The sequence below is a fragment of the Danio rerio genome, chromosome 4 (genome assembly GCF_052040795.2).
Source record: "Danio rerio strain M-AB ecotype USA chromosome 4, GRCz13ab, whole genome shotgun sequence".
NCBI lineage: Eukaryota > Metazoa > Chordata > Actinopteri > Cypriniformes > Danionidae > Danio > Danio rerio.
This window is the reverse complement of record NC_141024.2, coordinates 2,392,789-2,415,560: the sequence shown is the minus strand read 5'-3', so window position 1 is coordinate 2,415,560 and position 22,772 is coordinate 2,392,789. Positions and strand designations below refer to the sequence as shown.

The window sequence follows — 22,772 nt, the reverse complement described above, 5'->3', positions numbered from 1 at the left end:
TAAGAGCAATAATTATTTTAAGCCGCGGGCGGCTGTCTCGGTCTTTAAGGGTTAAAACCGTTGATAGGCAATTGTTCATGGTATGATAATCGTGCACGTTCAAATCGTGGTAAACCGTCATACCGGTATATTGTTACAACCCTACTGTATGGGTAGCCTATAGTGTGTTTGTGCCACTGCATATTTCACTTAAAGAGACAGTTCACCCAAAATAAACTAAACTAAAAAAAATTAACTAAAAAGTTAATTTACTTACTGTCAAATTATCCAAAATTCAAGGTAATAATATTGAAATTAATGTAGTTTTTGCACAGAAAAGGATCACCCTGCCTTAATTTTTTAGTTAAATCAAATGAACTTTCCAGTCATCTCAACTTAAATCAGACAAACTGGCCAACAATATAATGTTAAACCTTGTATAGCTAAAACAATTGTGCTGAAGTCTGATTAACTTGTTAAATTAGGTTGAAGTAACATAAAAAAAGCATTTGCTGTCATGACTTTTTGTCATATAATTTGTTACAGTGAATTTATTGACATATCGAGGTGGCACAGTGGCTCAATGGTTAGTACTGTCGCCTCACAGCAAGAAAGTTGCTGGTTCGAGTCCCGGCTGGGCCAGTGTGTATTTCTGTGTGGAGTTTGCATGTTCTCCCCATGTTGGCGTGGGTTTCCTCTGGGTGCTTCGGTTTCCCCCACAGTCCAAACACATGCGCTATAGGGGAACTGATGGATTAAGTTGGCCGTAGTGTGTGTGTGAATGAGTGTGTTTCCCAGTACTGGGTTGCGGCTAGAGGGGCATCCGATGAATAAAACACATGCTGGAATAATTGGCTGTGGTGACCCCTGATAAATATAATGAACTTAGCCGAAGGAAAATGAATGAATGAATATTGACATGTCAGCTAAAAATCTTCTTGAATGTTCTGCCAAACAAGTAAAGTCACCTACATCTCGGATGGAACAACGTTTAACAGCAAATTACTGCTTTGGAGTTAACTGTGCCTTTAAGATGTGTTCATGCATTCAAAACTTTTAATGCTAAATGAATGAAATCTTAAAATAATGCATATAAACAGAGCAACACTTTGTTCGCACATTAATTAGCACATGATCAATGATTTTTAAGAAGCTCAAATTATTATAAAATGTGACAAAAAAGGCAACAGATGCTGTTAAATGTGCGGCATGACCTGCAGCTCATCTTATTATGGCCACTCATGAGGATAAAGCTGAATAATTGATGAGCTCCAGTAAAGCTCTGCTCTAGTTTACAGCGGATCGTCCTGCAGGAAACAAAGCGCTCGCTGCTTTACCGTCAGACATTAACACTCATTACACACCAGGGCTGCACAATATATCGTTTCAGCATAGATATCGCAATGTGCACATCCGCAAAAGTCACATCGCAGGATATGCAACATTGAGTCTGGATTACAGTTGACCAGGAGCTACTGATAAGTTTAACCATAATAGAGTGAAAGTTTATCATTTGAGTTTTTAAGGCTTAAAAAGAAACATTTCAATTGATTAAAACATTTCGACACACACAAAAAAAAATGATTTGAATAATTGTATTAATTATTTATGTAAAAGATTTATGCAAAACAAAAAAGGTTTTCGGACTTTTCTGAATTTTTGTCTCGTTTCTAGTCTAAATATCTAAATTTCAAAGCCAAAATAAGGTCGTTTTCATTCCCACATTGGCTGATAATGTTGCTTAAATGCTTAATTTTGACTTATTACTTATCATTAGGTGAAAACAAAACAATATTTTTACTTGATCTAAGAATATTTTGATATTTTGACTGAAAATGAGACGAAGCAAAATAAGAAATGCATTTTTGCATTGTGATTATTCAATTTCTGCACCTGAATACTGTTAGATTCACCAGAAAACCATCAACTAGAGCTTGTGAAATCATGTCGCAACATCACATGTATTTTATCGCAATATTTATCACAGAAAAATAAAATATTACCAGTGACTGTGAGCATTTTAAGAGAGATTAAAACATTTGTACGCAAAAAAATGATGATGTTTTGAGGTATTTAATTATTTATATGATTTATGCAAGAAAAGAAAAAAAGTTTTTCCTACATTTCTAGTCTAAATATCTAAATTTCAAAGCCAAAATAAGATCGTTTTCATTCCCATATTGGCTGATAATGTTGCTTAAACGCTTAATTTTGACTTATTTCTTATCATTAGGTGAAAACAAAACAATATTTTTACTCAATCTAAGAATTCTTTGATATTTGGACTAGAAACGAGACAGAGCTAAATAAGAAAAGCATTTTTTGCTAGGGATGCTCCGATCAGCCGATACCGAGTATCGATTCCTTGTTATGGGGATCGGCCGATACAGAGTTCTGATTCTGATTCTTCATGCTTTATAATGCATTTTCCCTCTAAGTCTGATACTTAAGTTAAGCTCTCACCTTACCTAAGTGAATAAATGAAGTATGTTGCATATAATCCCTTAAACACACTTCTTTTTAACATTTGGGTGTAAACATATCATGGCCAGAAGCAGCTTTACAGAAAATAACAGCGCAGACATTAAAAAATTGGTACGAAAAATTACAAAGAATGGCTCCGCTCGTGTCACAGCAGCTTAAAACACGGCAAATACAATGGTTGCACTTGCAACAAAGAGACCATCACTCACGCGAGTTGCGCCAGTAGACTTTATCAACAGAGGTCGCACCGCATCTGAATATATTTTAGCTGTTGGGATGCAAGTGAATCGATCGTTCACACCTCCACACATCATTTTCCTCCTTACATGTTGTGGCTGCTGTACATTATGTATAATATACAGGAGACAACAAACACCTGTAATCGGTTGGCGAGTACCGATTATTAAATATTAAATTATTAAAAGGCCGATACCGATCTTTGGCTGATCGATCAGAGCATCCTTATTTTTTGCATTACGATTATTCAATTTCTGCACCTGAATACTTTTAGATTTACCAGAAGAGCTTGTGAAAATGTAATCATATTGCAATATTTATCGCAGAAAAAAAATTATATCACAATATCAGCTTTTTCCACTATCGTGCAGCCAAATTACACACGCTCAGATTATTGCACTACACCACACACTGGACAAACGGCATGCGTCACACACCTCCTGTGAGCACACTGAACTGTAGCTTCATTTGTCTTGTATAATTAATGAGTGAAGTATGTAGGGCGCAGCCTGGTGGAGGCGGTTTTGGGCCTGAATGAGTCCCACCTGCCTAGGTATGTGAGGTCACGTGACCACAGCAATCATACAACTCACATTCCAGCAGTTTAACAGCTGTCAACCAGAACAACTAAAGCAAACACACAACAATACAATCTAAACATGTTTAACAACGTGTGTGTGCTTTCTCAAAGTGAATATTTTTGTCTCAAAAATCTTACACTAATAATACAGTTTAAAATATGTAATCTACAATAGAAAGAATAACAGTATGTGTACAGATAGATGTTATTATTGTTTCAATTAAGTGATGCTATAGAGCCTGGGAGGATTTTTATATTATATTTAAATAAGTTACACTTAAATAAAAATCATGCAATCATTTTTAAGGTTACTGTTAACTTGCTTAATTATCCTAACTTGATTTGAAAACCTGATAACCTAACACACAACAATACAATGTACACAACGTGTAAAAAACGTATCTTAAAAATCTTAAAATTGAACTAATAATTCATCTAAAAATACAATATATAAGGCAGGAATGGTGGCTCAGTGGTGAGCACTGTCGCCTCATAGCAAGAAGGTCCCTGGTTCGAGTCCCTGCTGGGCCAGTATGCATTTCTGTGTGGAGTTTGCATGTTCTCCCCGTGTTGGTGTGGGTTTCCTCCGGGTGCTATGGATTCCCCCACAGTCCAAACACATGCGCTATAGGGGAATTGGTTAAACTAAATTGGCCGTAGTGTATGAGTGTGTGTGTATGGGTGTTTCCCAGTACTGGGTTGCATCTGGATAGGCATCTGCTGAGTAAAACATGCTGGAATAGTTAGGAATAATCATTCTACTGCGGTGACCCCTGATAAATAAGGAACTAAGCCGAAGGAAAATGAATGATAATATATACATACAATACAATACATTTAATACACATATTTTCATTTATTATATATAATAGTAGATAGAATTAATAATAATATCTTATTATTATTATTTTATTTTTATTATTATTATTTTATTATCCCTTATCATTATTGCGTTATATTTACAATCTGATGTTTAACAGAGCAAGGCAATTTTCCCATTATGTTGTTTTTTTTTTCTGACGTTTGGCTGAAATAAAATGTTCATACATTTTAAAATTATTGCTACTTTCCTAATTACCGTTAATAAATCATAGGTCTCAAACTCAATCAGGGTTTCTGCAGGTTTCAGCAAGTTAAATTTAAGACTTTTAAGACATTTTTAAGACCATTATGAATTAAATTTTAGACTCATGAAGGGCTAAAGGCTCAGGATTATTTCAGGAAAAGGTTTTTACGTACCCTATCAAAAAATAAACATATTATAATTTAATACATTAAAATCACAATAATAAATTAATAATAAAAAATTACAATATTTTAGATGTTTCCTAGCAAATATTTAAAATATTGTGCAAAAACATGCGAGCTCTACTTGTATCCATACACTTTTTTCCAACATAAATTTTCTTTAAAATAAAAAAAATGTTTTAAAAGTTTTAAATAAACTAAATATATGCACAACAATCTGTCCAGGACAGCGTCCTCAGCAGTAAATACATGGAGCACATTTAAACAAATGTAATTGTAAGGAAATGAATAAAACCATTATGATAAATCAAGTTAAAAATGATCATTTTAAATAAAAAGTTTAAAGTTTTATTGAGACTGATTGTGGGTGATTGTATTGACTTTGGACAGATTGGGTCGCAATACAAAAACAAAGAAAAATTAAGAACTGTTTAAAAAAGACATACAACCCAATATTTGTGTAAATGTAAGCCTTTTTTAAGGCCTTAAATTTTTATTTTGGTATTTAAGACATTTTAAGACCCCGCGGAAACCCTGCCAGTTCCTGAAGGGTTGCAGCTCTGCACAGTTTTGCTTCAACCCTAATCAAACACAGCTGATCCAACTAATCAAGGTGTTCAAGACTACTAAGACTATTAAGCAGGTCGAGTTGGAGCTGGTTGGAGCTAAAATCTGCAGAGCTGTGGCAGAGTTTACTGTCCTAATTAGTAAACCTAACCAACCTGAATAAAGCTGCGGTCACACTGGGCGTTTCCTCCCATAGACTTCCATTCATATGCACGTGAATGTGTCAGACCGGAAACGCAGGGTCGTGCATTAAGTTTCTCAGGTTGCTGCAGTGCAAACTTCAAGCTTGGTGACCTCTGACCTGCAAAATCGCATCACTTTACTCCGTGAGACCAACCGAGGATCAAAACATGACCTCTCTGGACAGAAATTTAAAACATGGAGTCATCGATCGCTTTTTTAATGTCTAATAATCTTGTTTATTCCCGCCCCTTTTCGCACACACAAACTGTAGTGTGACCGCAGCTTTAGCCTTTAAAATACACTTGAAGCTGAACTCTGGTATCTTCTAAAATAACTAGTGATATATTATGTTATTTAAGAATTAAAAACTAAAACTATTAAACAGCACAGAACAGAAAAATACATTTCTATTCAATTTCAATGCAAATATAACATTTAAACAGGCCACTAATACTATAAATCAAGCAGAACAACTAACAGAAACGCTCACGATCTTAAATCTTGCTCGCTTGTGTTCAGTTCAAAGATTTTCACAGCATTTGGTGGATCAGGCATGTTTGCACAACTGCAGACGAGATTTCACAGTGTGTTAATTATGATTTCACTGGCGATCATCATGACACCCACTGCATATTTCACCACAAACTCGCCCACGACCATCTCTCCATATGCATGCAGAGTGTGTGTGTGTGTGTGTGTGTGTGTGTGTGTGTGTGTGTGTGTGTGTGTGTGTGTGTGTGTACGGGACGGATTAGCAGCGATCAGTCAGCAGCTCGTAGAGATTCACTCATTCCTGCTGCATGTTTGGGCAATTATCACCCCACATAACCAGCCAGGCCATGATTATCCTGCAATACCCTGCTAAACCATATTACAGCAGCTCTCAAAGGTCACGCCACACTACCTGCGGCACTTTAAGACAGATCTGAGCTGTCTGCATGCAGATCTGTGCGTTTAGTGTGAGGATCATGCAAATGTTGACTTATTTATTTATCTTTCATTGCATTGAATGATTTAAACTGCAACCATAATGCAGTTAAAGCATCTGATATGATGTGGTACTACAGGAAAAACAAGATCACAGTGTTTGAAGTAGGCATGGGGGTGATAACCGGTTTCAAGGTTTACCGTGGTTTGGAAAAGTCAAGGTTTTAAAACAACCAGAATTTTTCTGGTATGCCGTTCCTACGGTATATGCACAGTTTTTCTTACCTGTTTTTTGCAACTATTTTATGTTTTTAAAAAAAAGCAATATCTCAATCAGAAAAGGACTCTCCACATCAAAAGCTTCTCGTCTAAATATTTTAAATGTTTCCTAAAATAAAATAAATTGTTTTTAATAGGGGGGAAAAGTTGTTGTTTTTGCCAAGACATTTAAGGATGCTTTCACACTAGCACTTCTGGTCCGCACCCGGGTTCGTTTGACGTCATAGTAAGGTACGTTTGGCTAGTGTGAACGTGTCTTGTGAACTCGGGTGTGCACTCGTGAACTGTACCCGAGTCTGCCTGAAAGAGGTGGTCTGAGGTACGGTTCATGCGAAATCTGGTACGGTTCTGATGTGAATGCAATCGTACCAAATAACGGAAGTGAACCGTCAACTGTAAAACAATCTATCGTTTTCGTAAAGTTCATAACATTTTCATAATCGTTTACATGGACATCAGTAATCGAATTATTTGCCTTAATCTAATTAAGACAATAATAAGATTAATGCCTAGTTCAGACTAAGTGATTTTAGCCCCGACTTTGGCTCGCCGACAGGTTTTGAGAAATCGCCGACAAATGCCTGAAATCACAGGCAAATCGCTGCTCGTGCACGTGAGTGACAATCACACAGTATGAACTTTCAAAGACGCGATCTGAGAGATTCGCCGATGAGTCGCCGATGCCTGCGAGATATTTGGCGTGCTGAATATCTGGAGCTGTCGGCGATTCAAATCATGCCGTGTGAATTGAGTTTTGACTGAAAATAACATCAGCGATCGCCTACAGCCAATGAGAGAGCAGCATTCACTTGTGTGTGCGTGTGTATACCTGCTGCAGGCCAGCGGGAGGCTGGGGGAGAAGGTAAAAGCGCACTTTTTCGGTTTATTTGGACCCACGAAATGGAGGAAAAACTAATGGAGGTTTGACAGGACTCAGGAGCACCCGTGTCTGTTAGACGTTTCATACAGAAAGAAATTAGTTTATTATCAACGTTGAGGAGAAATGGCTAATTCCCTTTAAACCCAGGTGAGCAAACATGTGCATGTTCTACCCTATTAAAGGCTTCTCTCTCATTATGTAGTTAATAACAAAAGATATACGACGTGTTTTTGGCTGTGAGACGTAGTTTGGACGAAGTTGTCGGCGATTCTTCCTATAGTAAAGTCATGCAATGTGAAAGTCCCTGTCGCCAATCCATCTTCCAGTGTAAACAAAGCAGCGACAAAACGCAAGCCCAGATAGTCATGCAGTGTGAAAACATCTGTGACACGACTACTTTGAAAATCATGCAGTCTGAACTCGGCATAAGGCGTTTACATGAGTTGCTTTTTGAAAGTTTCTTTCATGATAGAGTTTTACATGTTTTAGCACATACGGTTAACGTCATTGCATCACCACGCTATCCGCATTTCCTCCGAAGTTTCATGTAATTTCGGGTGTTTCATTATTAATTTGTCAACTTTAACTGCAGTTTGGCACTTTCGCTTTCATTCGGGCATGCCCCCCTCGACAAACGAGATATTGGATGCTGGAAGAGTTGTTTTAATGTAAGTTCATACCGCATGCTGAATAGAAGAAAAAAAAGCTCCGCATTTCACGAGGCAGGCATAGTCTATGTGAGTGAATGAGTGTGTATGGATGTTTCCCAGTGATGGGTTGCAGCTGGAAGGGCATCCGCTGCGTAAAACATATGCTGGATAAGTTGATGGTTCATTTCGCTGTGGCAACCCCGGATTAATAAAGGGACTAAGCCGAAAATAAAGTAAATGAATGAAGATATTTAGTTAGAATATTAATAATAACACTCATTATTATTATTGTTTAATATTTTAGTAGTAGTAATAAAATAATTATTATTATTATCATCATTATTTTTATTATTATTATTGTCGATTTCATTTTGACATATAATCTAATAAAAAATAAATTAGTTTAATTTGTTTCCAAATCGGCAGTCCTAAATATTTAAACCATTGATTTAGTCAACAAGAGCGTGCATGTTTTCAGCAAGGGTCTTTCATGAGGCCTGCAGACACACACACTGAGACCTACAGAGAAAAGATGGACGACAAGTCAAACACTTTCACTGCAAACACAACCGCTGCGGGTAAGATTGCACTCCTCTGACTTCATCACACACACACACACACACATATACTGGTGGGCTGTGTGTGTTGCGAAGCGTGCGCTGACTGAAGCCACTGTGTCTCTCCCCCGCACAATGTTCACATTCCACGGGGCACAGGGTGTGGATACAGAGGTAGACAAAAATGCCTTTCTCTCTCTCTCTCTCTCTCTCTCTCTCTCTCTCTCTCTCTCTCTCTCTCTGTCTCTCTAAACTAGTGATTTTAAAACCTAATCAATGTAAAAACTCAATCCTGAAAAAAAAAATCCTGAATCTTTTTAACATCATTTGAAAAAATATTTAAAAAATAAAATCACAGAAGGAGCTAATAATTTTGACTTTAACTGTATATTTGTGTGCATTATTTCAGCTCTTTTGAACTTTTCAATAAAAACCGTTAATAAAGTTAATAAATAAAGACATTGTTAAAGTCAAGTCTCTCTCTCTCCTTCATGTTGAGCTGCAGAGGCTTGTCATCCACCAGCCAATCTGTGACTCAGTGCATCTGCATTTGGGGAACGGTGTGGGTCACCGGAGCACGCCAGTCTTATTCTGCATTTGTAAAGAATTCTAATAGTATAAACAGCGCTCTGGAAAGAATGAGTCAGGAGACGCTCTCCGCTAGCACTTCAGAGCTCGCATTAACAGCCATCTGAAGCACTCGCATGCACTTTTGGTGGAACGTTTTGCTTGCATTAAATTGATATGCTCAACTGTGACAGGTAACTGTAACGTGTGCCATGCCGCTTCTTTATTTTAACACACGCGGCTTCGCAAATTACCGCAGCTGCTATTTATAAATGCAGAATAAATAAACGGGCATTCAGAAGAAATATTTGAAGCTGTAAACAAGAAGCTTTTGGATTTTTATTGGCTTTTACTGGGTGTAGTATGCAATAAAATGGGTATTTTACAGGGGAGTTGCTGGACATAAAGCTCTACTGGAGCCCAGGTAACTAACATGATCAAATAATGTAATGCATTGTCCGTTGTTTGTTCGTATTAATGAATGCATTAACTCACATTAACTATGACAAACGTATTACCTAATAGCTAACTTATAATAACTGTTTTTCTTTTGCCATGATGAAAGTACATAATATTTGACTAGATATTCCTCAAGACACTAGTATTCAGCTTCAAGTAACATTTAAAGGCTTCACTAGGTTAATTAAGGTAAAGTTAGGGTAAATAGGCAAGTCATTGTGTAACAGTGGTTTGTTCTGTAGACAATTGGAAAATAATATTGCTTAATGTGGCTAATCAAATTGACCCTAAAATAGTTTTAAAAATGAAAAACGTCTTTTATTCTAGCCGAAATAACTCAAATAAGACTTTCTCCAGAAGAAAAAATATAATAGGAAATACTGTGAAAAATTCCTGAATCTGTTCAACATCGTTTGGGAAATGTTTGATTCGGTAACGGGAGGGTTAATAATTCTGACTTCAACTGTATATGCATGCTCCAAATCTGACTTACACTTTGCTACGTCCACAGAGCAACTTAATCAGATCTTGCGTTCCCTGGGAATCGAACCCATGACCTTTCGTGTTGCTCCAGCGCTTGAGCTAGAGGAATGCATTAGAGATGTGCACTGTACATGCGCTCTGAGACTGATGCTGGAAAGTCATGAGTGCAGGATTAGCATGAACTAACCCCACACCTTTGAACACGGCATTCCAGCCCTGGGAAAAAAAACAGGTCTCAATGCAGCGACCCTCCGCTAACACCATCCTTACACAACGCCAAAGTGCAATTCCATGCAAACGTCAAAAAATTATGTTTTCACCAAATAGCAGAGTTTTTTTGTGAAGGCTTGTGTTTGAAAGTACTGTAAAATGTCTCTGTCGATGTGTTCAAACAATTATATTTGATTTAGCAAAGTCACACAAGTGGCAATTTCACATCGGTCACATCCATAACGGAGCTTTTCCCCTCATAAATGCACAATAAAATCATGTTTGTTCTATATTGAGCCAACTCTTATCCTTTTAATTAGCATTGTTTCTTTTGGATTGTGCTGTTAAATCTCCAAAGTATGTTGTATACTGTAAACTTGCTAACATTTTTGGTCACATCCATAACGCATCTTTATTTTCCTCATTTAAAAATATAATAAATGTTTACAGATTTAATATTTGTTCTGATGCCATGACTCTCTGGTGAGTTGTTTTGGAAAATATAAGCAGTGTAATGTTAACATACACTTTCTATGTGAATTTATGTTTCGTTATTTTACTGCAAATGTCCATGGATAACGCTGGAATTTCGACTCCGAAATAAAGACACGCTCCTTCCCTTCACACTGGAATGTAAACAGCATTTAACGTTGGGTTTCTTGGGGCTTTCTGGTTAGGGAAAATAGGGATAGAGAAATGCATGCTTGCTTTAAAGCGTCTCTTCCCAAGGGAGGGCTATAGATATGACAGACAGCTCGTCTCCGGCAGGCAGTGAATAAGCACCGCAGGCACACCCACTCATTAGGACAAAGATTTATTTCAACTTTAATGCCTCTGACAGAGAAAACGTCCAGACAGGCAGTAGATGATGATGCCGACTGTTGCTTTCACTCCATGAAAAGGAGGATAAATCAGATCTATTGATCAGTGATTGATTCACACTTTCTGATTCGTCTTCATCACGGCTAGACTTTGGTTTTATCAGGAAACTACCATACTGTATTCATGCTTTTTAACCCGTTAGCATTCTTGAATTCCTGTGACCGATGCATGGCTCAGAGTGCTTGGGCAAAATGCTGAAATGGGGGGTGAAAAGGGGTTAAACTGAGTAGTGGCTTACATGTAATACCACTGAATCATGCATTTAGACTTACAAAATAAATATCAGGCCATATTAAGTTTCACAGTTTTTATATTAGTTTCATATTGTCCATCAATGCACACCTTCATGTCACATCTTTTTTTATGCAAAATGTGAATGAAACAAAACTGTGAACAATTTCCTAAAGGATCTACAGTAACCTACTGGCAGCAGTTTGCCAGTAAGTTACTGTAAATATATTACAGCAAAAATACTGTATTAACATTTACAGTGTCATTTATCTTGCTGTATATGTATTAACAGCCTAGTATATGTTTACTGTAAATTATACAGCAGTTTTCACAATGCAACTTTAAAATACAGTAATATACTGCATAACTGTCCGACAGTAAAATACAGCTCATAAATACTGTGTAGTTTAAAAAACTTTAACAGTAAACATAATCATGAAAAAAACATGTTCAAATGCATCATATGATAATCAGGCATTTATTTCCAGAACTTTTACTTTTACTGCTCCGGGTTGATATGATTATATTCCCTAGTCTATGTTTAAAGAATGTAAACCTTTACTTTCACTGTTCCACAGCAATTAAATGATCTTCCTCAGCCTCTAAAATATCACAGTTTTTATTTGTTTATTTATTTTTGTGTTAAATGTTTCAAAACGCACAACTTTTATTATTAAACTGAAGACTAATTTCTACTTCTGCATCGAGTGCATGTGGTAGGTTCATGTAAGCATGAGAAAAAATATGTTTAAATGTATCATATGATAATCAGGCATGTATCTCCAGAACCTTTACTTTCACTGTTCCACAGCAATTAAATGTTCTTCCTTAGCCTCTAAAACCTCGCAGTTTCTTATTATTTGTATTTGTATTAATTGTTTTACACTTCATTCACACGGGGCTTCAGCATCAACGCTTGACAGAGGGTGTGTCTGAAGTTGGGGCTGACGCGATCGTCATAGTAGCGTCAGCCAATGAAATTGGTCAGCAATAGCATACACGTTGTTTGCCATACACACCTTTGGATACTTTTTTGTACTTATTATGCTATAAATAAGATCTTTCTTCCCTGAATGATTGTTTGAACTATTGCTTTAGTAGCATTGCATGCATGTCCAGCACAAACCACCAGCAAAAAACTTGTTGCAGTGGAACAAAGAAATCGGACTAGCATTTTGAAAGTGTTAATGTATAATAAAAAAATATATAAATGCTCATTGTAGCATTATCTGTGCAAGAAATGCAACATGGGGTACGGTGATCACTCGATTCTGAACTATAAATTGGTATGGAATCATAATTTGAACACCATCTAGCTAAGATGTTTATATGTTTTGCTATTGACATTAAAACACTGCATCCAAACAAATATAAATCTATTTTGGTATAATTTCATCTCTCACTAACTAGAAGCCACTGAGTCAGACAGATTACAGCATGGACATACTGGGTGACATGCACTCATCCTCAAATTATAAACTACTGTATGAAACCCCAGACAACACTGAATATACACAAACCCAGACTGAAAATAGCTGCAAACCCACAAAAAAAAACAAGTTTTAAACTCATCTGCTGTTGTGAAAATGACAAAATACAGATGTTGCGTTGGCATTGATTTTTTATTTTATTTTTTTTTATGGGGGTGTGTGCTGAGGTCATGGTCTCCCAGAGGACTATTATGACTATTATTGCATTAAGAACAGTGATGCAGAAACGAGAAGCTGTAACGAGGATTCACTAACAGGTCAATTGCAGAGCTGCTGTAAATATGATGAGCTATAGGTGTAAGAGCACCAGCAGCTGCTGTGTGTGTGTGCGTGCGTGTGCGTGTGTGTGTGTGTGTGTGTGTGTGTGTGTGTGTGTGTGTGTGTCATGGGTGGGAGGTAAAGAGCTCAAGTGTGTACACTAATGATGTGCTCTCCTGACATACGAGAGAGAGAGAGAGAGATAGAGAGATTTGATTTTTAAAACTCGTTGTGTATTTCATTAAAAACACCACAATTATCAAAAGCACATTTTACTCAAGCAGTTTTATAAATATTAGTTCTCCATCTTTAACAGAGCACAACATATCTTGCACCATACTGGAAAAAACTGACATTGCGCTATTTTATTTTTAAAATGTAATAAATGAAATGAACAGCTCTATTTGGAAATAATTTACTTAATTTTACATTGATTACAATGATTTTGAAGAGCACATCAGCGTTAAATATAATCAACCAATACAAAGTAATAATAAAAACAATAGATCAAAGATATAAATAAAAAAAAAAACTAATTATATTATTTTTTTTTCTGGCAATTCAGGAACACAAATTGAGTAATCAAATGTAAACAGTATAGTTTTCATCGTGTGTGTGTGTGTGTGTGTGTGTGTGTGTGTGTGTGTGTGTGTGTGTGTGTGTGTGTGTGTTTGTGTGTGTGTGTGTGTGTATACTGAAATACAATTCATTCATTATTTCATTTTCTTTTCGGCTTAGTCCTTTTTTAATCAGGGGTCACCACAGCGGAATGAACCGCTAACTTATCCAGCATATGTTTTACACAGCGGATGCCTTTCCAGCTGCAACCCATAACTGGAAAACACCTTACACACTCATTCACACACATACACTTCGAAAAATTTACCTTACCCAATCCTCCTATAGCGCATGTGTTTGGACTGTGGGGGAAATCAGAGCACCTGGAGAAAACCCACACGATCACGGGGAGAACATGCAAACTCCACACAGAAATGCCAACTGACTCAGCCAAGGCTTGAACCAGTGACCTTCTTGCTGTGAGGCGATCATGCTCCCCACAGCACCACTGTGTCGCCTTGAAATACAATTCATCCTTCTTAATGTTAAAAACATTATAATTTTTTGTGCATGAATGCTTTAAACTCTTAATCACACACCTTAACAAGACAAACACGATCAACCGTAACTCATGGTCAATTATAATCTTGATTTGACATTGCAGATAATGCGGTGACTATTGCACATGCGCTCGTTGCGATCTCGATGTTGAAACGATATATTGTGCAGCCCTAATCCACACCTTTTCAAAATCTTTAATTTTCTCACTTTAATTCAATTTGCTGGACATCTCAAAAAATAATATAATAATAAAATAATAATAATAAATTGCCATTTTGACTTTTCCCACAGTAAAATTATAGATTCGCTCTTTTTTTATCTTCTTTATTTTGCAAATTGTAAACCAAAAGTGAACCCAACCTTAGAAAAAATAACCTCAAATTCATTAGATGTTAATATTAGGTTAGATTAAGGTTGCCAGCATCTGATGACAATGTTATTTGACGTCCAATAACAATGTGAAATGACGTTGATATTCTGTTTATATTAGGTTGTGTTAAAAAGTGACCAAAATCCAACATCCTATTGACATCAAATACTGACATTTCATCTGGTATGGCAAGCAAACCACATCCAACAATTGGTATACATCATAGTGGTAACCTCCACACAAGTCAAGCTGTAACATCATTAGACAGTGATATTTTGTTGTTTTAGGTTCTGTCGAAAAGTAACCAAAATGCAACTTCTGTCCAACATTGGACTTTGACGTTGGATTCTGACGTCAACCTGATTTTTATTTCCAGACAACATGCAACATCCCATGACGTTGGGGTACAATGTCAATCTGACATCATGTTGATGTCGTGTGCCTGCTGGAAAAGCATCAGACACAACCCTTTAAGCCTTTCGTTTAGAGAGAGAGAGAGAGAGAGAGAGCAAGAGAGTTCCTCCTCTCCCGGCTGTATCACCCCAGTAACCCAGCGCTCCCAGGATGGCCAGCTGGTAAACACTCTAGCATCTCGCACACTTCAAACCAGAGCCAGAGTTTACTTTACCTCCCACCACAAACACAGCCACAGAGACACCGTGTCAGAGCGAGGGAGGGAAAACACCAGATTGGGTGGGGGGTGGCTGTAAATGGACATTGTACTTCAACACTCTAGAGAAATGCTGGGTTATTTAAACCCAAATTGGGTAAAATATGGACTCAAACATTGGGTTAAATTCGGTCCTATTCATTTAATTTTAAAATATTTACCCAGCAGCTGGGTTAATCCCCTTTTTATCCAGAAATAGGTTGGGAAAGCATAAGTGAAATATTTGTATTTGAATTATAAAACCCTGTAAGAGTAGATAATAATTATGAACTATATAAATCTATATTAGCTGTAAAAGACTGTAGCTGTGTTCGAAATTGCATACTACTCGAGTAGAAATTACATTTGAACTTCACAACTATTTGAAGCATATGTAAAATTAAAGATTGTACTTATTTATAATGACTATGAGGTGTATAGTGATGACTTATCACTTATAACTAATGACAAAATGATTGACTTTCCTGTGAAATTTGAATTATTTTCCATTTTTACCCAAATGCTGTTTCACAGAACACTTTTTATCATAATGACTTAAGTTATTTTGTCTTTGCCATGATGACAGTACATCATATTTTACTTGTTATTTTTCTGGATGCTAGTATTCAGCTTAAAGTGACATTTAAAGGCTTAACTAGGTTAACTAGACAAGTTCGGTTAATTAGACAAGTCATTGTACAACAGTGGTTTGTTCTGGAGCCAATCAAAAAAATAATTCTATATATATATATATATATATATATAAGGCTAAAAATAATTCACTTTAGCAGTTTTTTTTTTATTCCAGAAGACAAATATAATAAGAACAACTGTGAAAATGTAAAAAAAAATAATCAAAATTGCACAAAAGAACTTTTGATTGCGTCTTCAATTGTACATTCAGCTACATTTTCATACCAAAATAATAACTGAGAGAATTTGAGCGAGTTATACTAGCTAAACAACTATGAAAAGTAGTGCATTAAAGAAAAAGTCATAATAACTTTCATAATGTAAACATTATTTCCTATAATTTTGTGATGTAAACTGACCTAGGCATGTTCTTGAAAGCTCTTGCGAGACTCATTCTGTAATTGGTGTAAATAAATCTAACACTCGGGGTATAATGATCTTCCCAAGTCTATATATCAAAAAAATCTTTACAGGAGTGTTCATTTCCAGAACCTTTACTTTCACTGTTCCACCGCAATTAAATGTTTATCTTGAGCCTATAAAACATCTCAGTTTTTAATTTGCTTTTATTTAGTAAAAGTTTTGAAACTACACAACTGTCATTGTTAAACCAAAGGCCAGTTTATACTTCTTCGTTAAGTCCACATGCTAGATTCAGGTAGCTTTCACACAGTCACGTAAACCCTTTGTCATATACAAATTTCTAGATGGATAATGCAAACATTATTACTATAATTTTGTTTTGTAAAATGACCTGGGCATGTTCTTGAAAGCTCCTGTAAGATTCATCCTGTATCTGGTGAAAATAAATCTAACACGGGCCCGCTATCATAAAAAAACGAGGAGCCTCCAGTGTAACTATGAAATAGTGGCTATTAGCTCTTCACATAGCAAACAAGCTTAAGCCTGTGTGGGAGGCGCGAGATCAGAAAGAAAGCGCTCGACCTCACGGCATGATCCTTCTCTGGAAAGGACAGGAGAAGGGGAGGGAGATACAGAAATACCCAAATCAAGCACAGGTCAGTTCAGTCAGTGAGGACACAGAGGCCGGACGCTGACCCCAGAACAGTCAAGCCTTCAGAGACACTTTTAAAGGGACAGTTCCACCCAAATCATCATTTACTCTCTAGACTTGAGTGACTTTGTTTTGCAAAATATCCAAGAAGACAACAACACCACTGTCTTCAGTACAGCTGCTCTCATTAAATCCAATTGGCCATTTTTTTTTGAATAAGTTCAACTGATTGTTTCATAGTCAGTGAACTTTACCGTTATTGAACTGAATTAAGGGGATAGTTCACCCAAAGATCAAGATTCTGTCCTCATTTACTCTCCCTTGAGTTGTTTCAAATGTGTTTGAGATCTAAAATAAAGACGTTTTGAAGAAAGCTGGAAACCTGTAACTATTGACTTCCATATATTTGTTTTTCCTGTACTATTGAGGTCAATGGTTACAGGTTTTCAGCTTTCTTTCTTCAAAATATCTGTTCAATAGAAGAAAGAAACTCATAAAGGGTTAAAACGATTGATTGTTGCAAGAAGGAATACAGCTTCAACTAAAAATTATTGATTAGAATATTTATATTACTTATTAAATTATCCATTATTTTTATTTTATTAGTATTAGGGCTGCACGATATTGACAATATTTGACATAACTACGATGCACATTGTAATATAAATGCAATTTCACCAGACAACTTAAATAGTTTTCATTGGAAAGTCTTTAATTTAATTTAATTGACTTGGATGATTGTGTGGGGTAGTGAAATATAAATATATTGTTATGTCATTTATATATGCATGTAATAAGAAAACTAGTCATATAGGGCTGCACGATATTGGAAAAATTACACATTTCCATATTTGTTTTATTCTGCGATATATATTGTGATATGAATACAATTGATTGAAAAAGTGACAATTGAAATTGAAAATTGACAATTGACAATTGAAAAACTGGAAAGAATTTATACATTTGCACTGATTGGGATGATTCAAAGAGGGTGCATAACATATATAAACAATCAAGCATAGATATATTCAATGAAGAAAAATATGCTAATTAAATAAACAGCGTTTTATTGTTTTCCGAAGGGTCAAAATGTATTCAGGTATACCGTAATTAAATGATCAAATGTAGCATAGTACTGCGTAGTCTTCGTTTTATAAACCATTCAATTAAATTAATAGTAATTGTTTTAAGTTATAAACGGTACATTTTCTTATGCCTGAATTCTTTTAAAACCCTCACACTGCCACAGGCCTCAAAAAACACTTCGGTCAATTATAATCTAGACCCAACATTGCATATACTCGCGATGTGACTATTGTGAATGATCACAGTGCCATATCGATGCTGAAACGATATATTGTGCAGGCCTAGTCATAAATAAACACAACGGAGCAAATATTAAAGAGAAACATACAGTGCTTCATGGTTTACTGGTGAGAGTCTAACAGTATTCAGGTACAGAAAGTAAATAATTATACATAAAATAACATTGCATAATCTTCATCATATAAATAATTCAATAAAATTAATCTTTATTAAACTTCTTTATTAGAATGTGCTTTAAGCTCTCTCAAAATGCTCACACAGTCACAGGCCTTAAAACACTCAAATTCTGCAATGTCTTCGCAAATCTCATGTGCTTTGACCTGTGGATGCTGCTCAACTATAATCCCAACTCAACATTGCATATCTTGTGGTTGCAGAAGCACACATTGTGACGCTGTAACCATATATTGTGCAGCCCTGTTGAGTATTATTCATATAATTAATTAAATTTCCCATTCAATTGTAATTATGTTAACAAAACAAATGCTATATTGAATGTATCCACAGCTGTATGCCATAGACTTTACCCTTTAAAACCACTTGAAAAAGAGTAAATAATGAGTAGATTGTAATTTTTGCGTGAACTATCCCTTTAACACTGAGCTGAATAATCACACTGTTGCCTTCTGTAGAGCTGCATGCTCTATAGTTGAATTAAAGTTCATTATTGACCATTTTATTGAATAACCTGAACTGAACTTGTTTCATAATTGGGTTGCAGAACTGTGATACTGAAACTTCAAAATACTGGCAAGAAGCAATGCTACAGTATAACTATTTCGCTATCATCAATAGTGTCGTAAGTCATGTTGTATGTATATAAAACCCTCATTTAACCATTTATCTCTACAAAAAACATTTTTGAGTGCCCTTAAATGCCCAGTTAATGCTGTAGACAATTCTGATGAATGCTCATCTGATTTCATTCATTTTGCAATAAGTTGTTCCAACCAGTTTATCGGGAACTTACTAAATAAACTAATCTTTTCTTTTTGAAATTGCAGAATAAACTCATTTTAACATATATCTATATATATATTAGATATACATTAGATATATATAAATCATATATTTATGTAAATAAGTCTAGAACCATCTTTTTGAGGATAATTGCATTACAGTTTTTAAACATAGCAGCATTTTACTTGTTGCTATCAATCGTTTTAATCTTAATAATGTGATTTAAAAAAGGATAAATTAAGTATATACCCTATAGTAGGATTGCATGATATTGGAAAAATTGAACATTGCAATTTTGTTTCTCTGTGATACACATACAACAAATAAATTGTAAAAAAAAAAAAATCATTATTAAACTTCATGCACTATAACAATGCTTTACACTCTCTAGAATGCTCTCTAAGCCACAGGCCTTAAAACACTTTGATCTACAATCCCTACTATTGCGGATGCACACATAGCAATATTGATGCTCAAACGATATATTGTGCAGCATTATACCCTAGTAATTGTAATCTCCTTCAGCCAGACTTCGAAAACGTGGGCAGAATGCTCATGTGTGTGTTTTTTTTATAATTATATCACAAAAGTATCACGTTCGATGAGTGTCAGACAAGCAAAAGCACTGTTTTTATCAGCACAAATGCAAAAGCGACTAAAATAATTCAAGAAACTATTTGCACATTGTCATTTAGTGATTTAGTTTAACATTTTAAAGTAAACATATGCAGAATTTCACATTTAAAACTCAACATCAGAAGAAATAAAGTTTCTGTCCATGCTGACTGTAATGAAACAATGACGTGATTAACCGCGGGAGCATTTTCCAACAAGTCAGTATGTAATGTCATTTTTTGCATGTCGATGTACTCCTCCAAATTAAAACAAGAGGATTTTCAGATCAAATCACAAGCTTTAATCAAGCTGAAGGCTAAACGCTGAATAGTTCTGGTCGTCCGCTGAGTCACTGAACAACTCTGTTGATGATTCAGCTCAGTTCTTCAACACTATTATGATCGAGGAATAAAAGAAATGCTGAGTGTTTTCAGAAGAAGTCGCTGAAAAGAACTGGACGGCCTTCACAACTTCTATTATCCTCAATTCAACATATTTCACATTACAGTGAAGAAAAAAACCTTCTCCTTTAAACTGAGCATGATTAGTGAATGCCAAGAGCATGCTGAATGTCTCTGATATTTATCAAGTCCACAAAGATTGCGTAAGTCTACTGATTTATTCCAATATCCATTCTTTAAACCCCCATTTCCAATAGCCCATAGGGCTGCAAGATATAGGAAAGATCTATAATGCAATATTTAGTTATTCTATTATATTAATATTATTTCACCAGATGACTTGAATATCTCCGTTTGGAAATAATTTATAATTTTACATAGATTGGAGTGATTCTGTATTAAAGTGCATCTGCATAATTAAATCTAATAAACAATGATAGATAAATACAATAAAGTAAAATATACAATTGCAATAAACAGTGTTCAATCGCTTTCTGAATCTAACAGTATTTAGGTACTTTAATTGAATAATAAAAATGCTAATAATTCAATAAAGTTCATTATTATTACAGTTACAAACGACACAATTTCTTATGCTTGAATGCTTTTAAAATAATTATAAAGTCACAGGTCTTAAAACACATGCAAATGATACATTAAAATACAAACTCAACATTGCAGATCTTCGGGGTACGAGAATGATCACATTGTGATAAAGAGGCTAAACAGTATAATGTGCAGCCTTGTTAGTCCTTCATAATTTTGTAAATCGAATGGCAAAAGTGGATTTTAAAATTGACAGATGATATATTTTTTACTTGTTTGTGCAGCAATGATCAATCGCTAACATTTTTCTTATGGTTTTAAAGACGATAGCCATGTTTAAAATATTCACTGCTGGAAACGCACGACAAAAATGTTTGGAGAACAGTTTTCTCGCAGATTCTCTCATCACAAACAATAAAGTCCAGATATGATGCAAGAAAGAGATGCATTTCACAGATTCAGTGATTATAATTGGAGTTCAGGACTGCACAATTCATCAAAAAAAGATGGCGATCTCAATTCGACCCCTACCCTAACGACCTTAGATAATTATATTTTCAAGGTCAGAAGAGAATCGTAAAAGCGCTCAGACAAGTTTTCACAGTTATATTCGTTGCTCAGCAACATGGACACTACAATTGGCATTAAAGTGTCACATACTGTATTTATAAGGCATAATTCACCCAAAAATGTAATTTTGTCTTTAGTGTAATGACGTATTCACGGCTGCGAAATCACATGTGATTAGGCATGGGCCTAAACATTCTGACGGTATGATAACTTTGGATAAAAATATCACGGTTTCACAGTATAACGGTACTGTGCTCACTGCTTTAAAATATATTCTTTTTAAATGTCTAGATAAAAAAATGTCCCCTTTGAAAACAATATATTTTATTTTTGAAAGATGTATAATAATTTGGAGCAGTCAACATGTCTGGCTAAACAATTCAAATGAATCGTTGACTTCAGCTGTCTTCAGTTTCATAAACCTAGATTTCTTCACAATTTAAAACGCATCTTTAAATATTTTTGTTTTCTGCTGGAGATACTGTTGTCCTAAAAAAATGTAAATAAAAAGTCTTACACATACCTCAGGAACGGTATTACAGAAAATGTTGGTGGTTTTAAAACCTTGACTTTTCCAAAACGTGGTATACCTTGAAAACGGTTGTCACATGCATATGATTATTGTTAATATTATTGTTATATTACTAATATTTATTATTGTTGTTTTACCATATGTTTGAGAATTAACAATAATAAATGCTTACCCATTAACCTCCATTAACAGAATCGTGAGAAAATTATGATCTTGATTTTAAGCAAAACTAATCGTAATTCTCATTTTAACCAGAATCTTGCAGCCCTATGAGAGTTTTCATAAACGTTATGACAAAGTGGAAAAGATTTCTCGCCAATAAATGCATGATGTCGACAACCCTAAAAAACACAATCAAAGTGTTTTAGGGGTAAAGACGTATGCATTGAAGATCACAGATTACACTGTACAAAATAATCGGAAATTAGTAGTTTTCCATATTTTGTTATGTTTTTATTTTTATCCCTTTATTTCTGCTTTTGAATTGCATTATGGGATGTTGATCTTTCTTTCAACAACTTTTAGACTTTTATAAACATTTCTAATAGTTTAAAGTACAATATTGTCTGTGTTGGCGTTGTATATTACGCTATAAACACCTTGTAATAAACTGCCAGCACATTTACTGTTATTTCACAGACTTATTTCTCTAGATATCATTATTTCTTATACATGATATTATTATTTCAAACTACAAAAATGTCACTAAAAGTCACTTTTTTAACCTCAAAAGACAACAGAGCAGAGATCAACATCCCATAATGCAATTCACAACCTCAAATAAACAGAAAGCACTTGTGAATCACAAAATATGAAAACTGTTAA

The 22,772-nt window shown here is 35.3% G+C and overlaps 2 protein-coding genes across 4 annotated transcripts in view; one reads left to right on the top strand and one right to left on the bottom strand.

Annotated features, from left to right (window-relative positions):
- The window catches only part of kcnc2 (potassium voltage-gated channel, Shaw-related subfamily, member 2), a 142,088-nt gene that overhangs the window by 109,461 nt on the left and 9,855 nt on the right, over window positions 1–22,772 (top strand).
- frs2a (fibroblast growth factor receptor substrate 2a) overlaps window positions 1–22,772 on the bottom strand; it is a 37,391-nt gene that overhangs the window by 10,250 nt on the left and 4,369 nt on the right. The window contains exon 1 of one of the 3 annotated variants that reach the window (XM_088649831.1): window positions 146–4,090. The exons of the other annotated variants lie outside the window; for them this stretch is intronic. The gene's annotated coding sequence lies outside the window, so the exon portion shown is untranslated. Of the gene's footprint in view, window positions 1–145; window positions 4,091–22,772 lie in introns of those variants that run through there. 3 annotated transcript variants of the gene reach the window in all.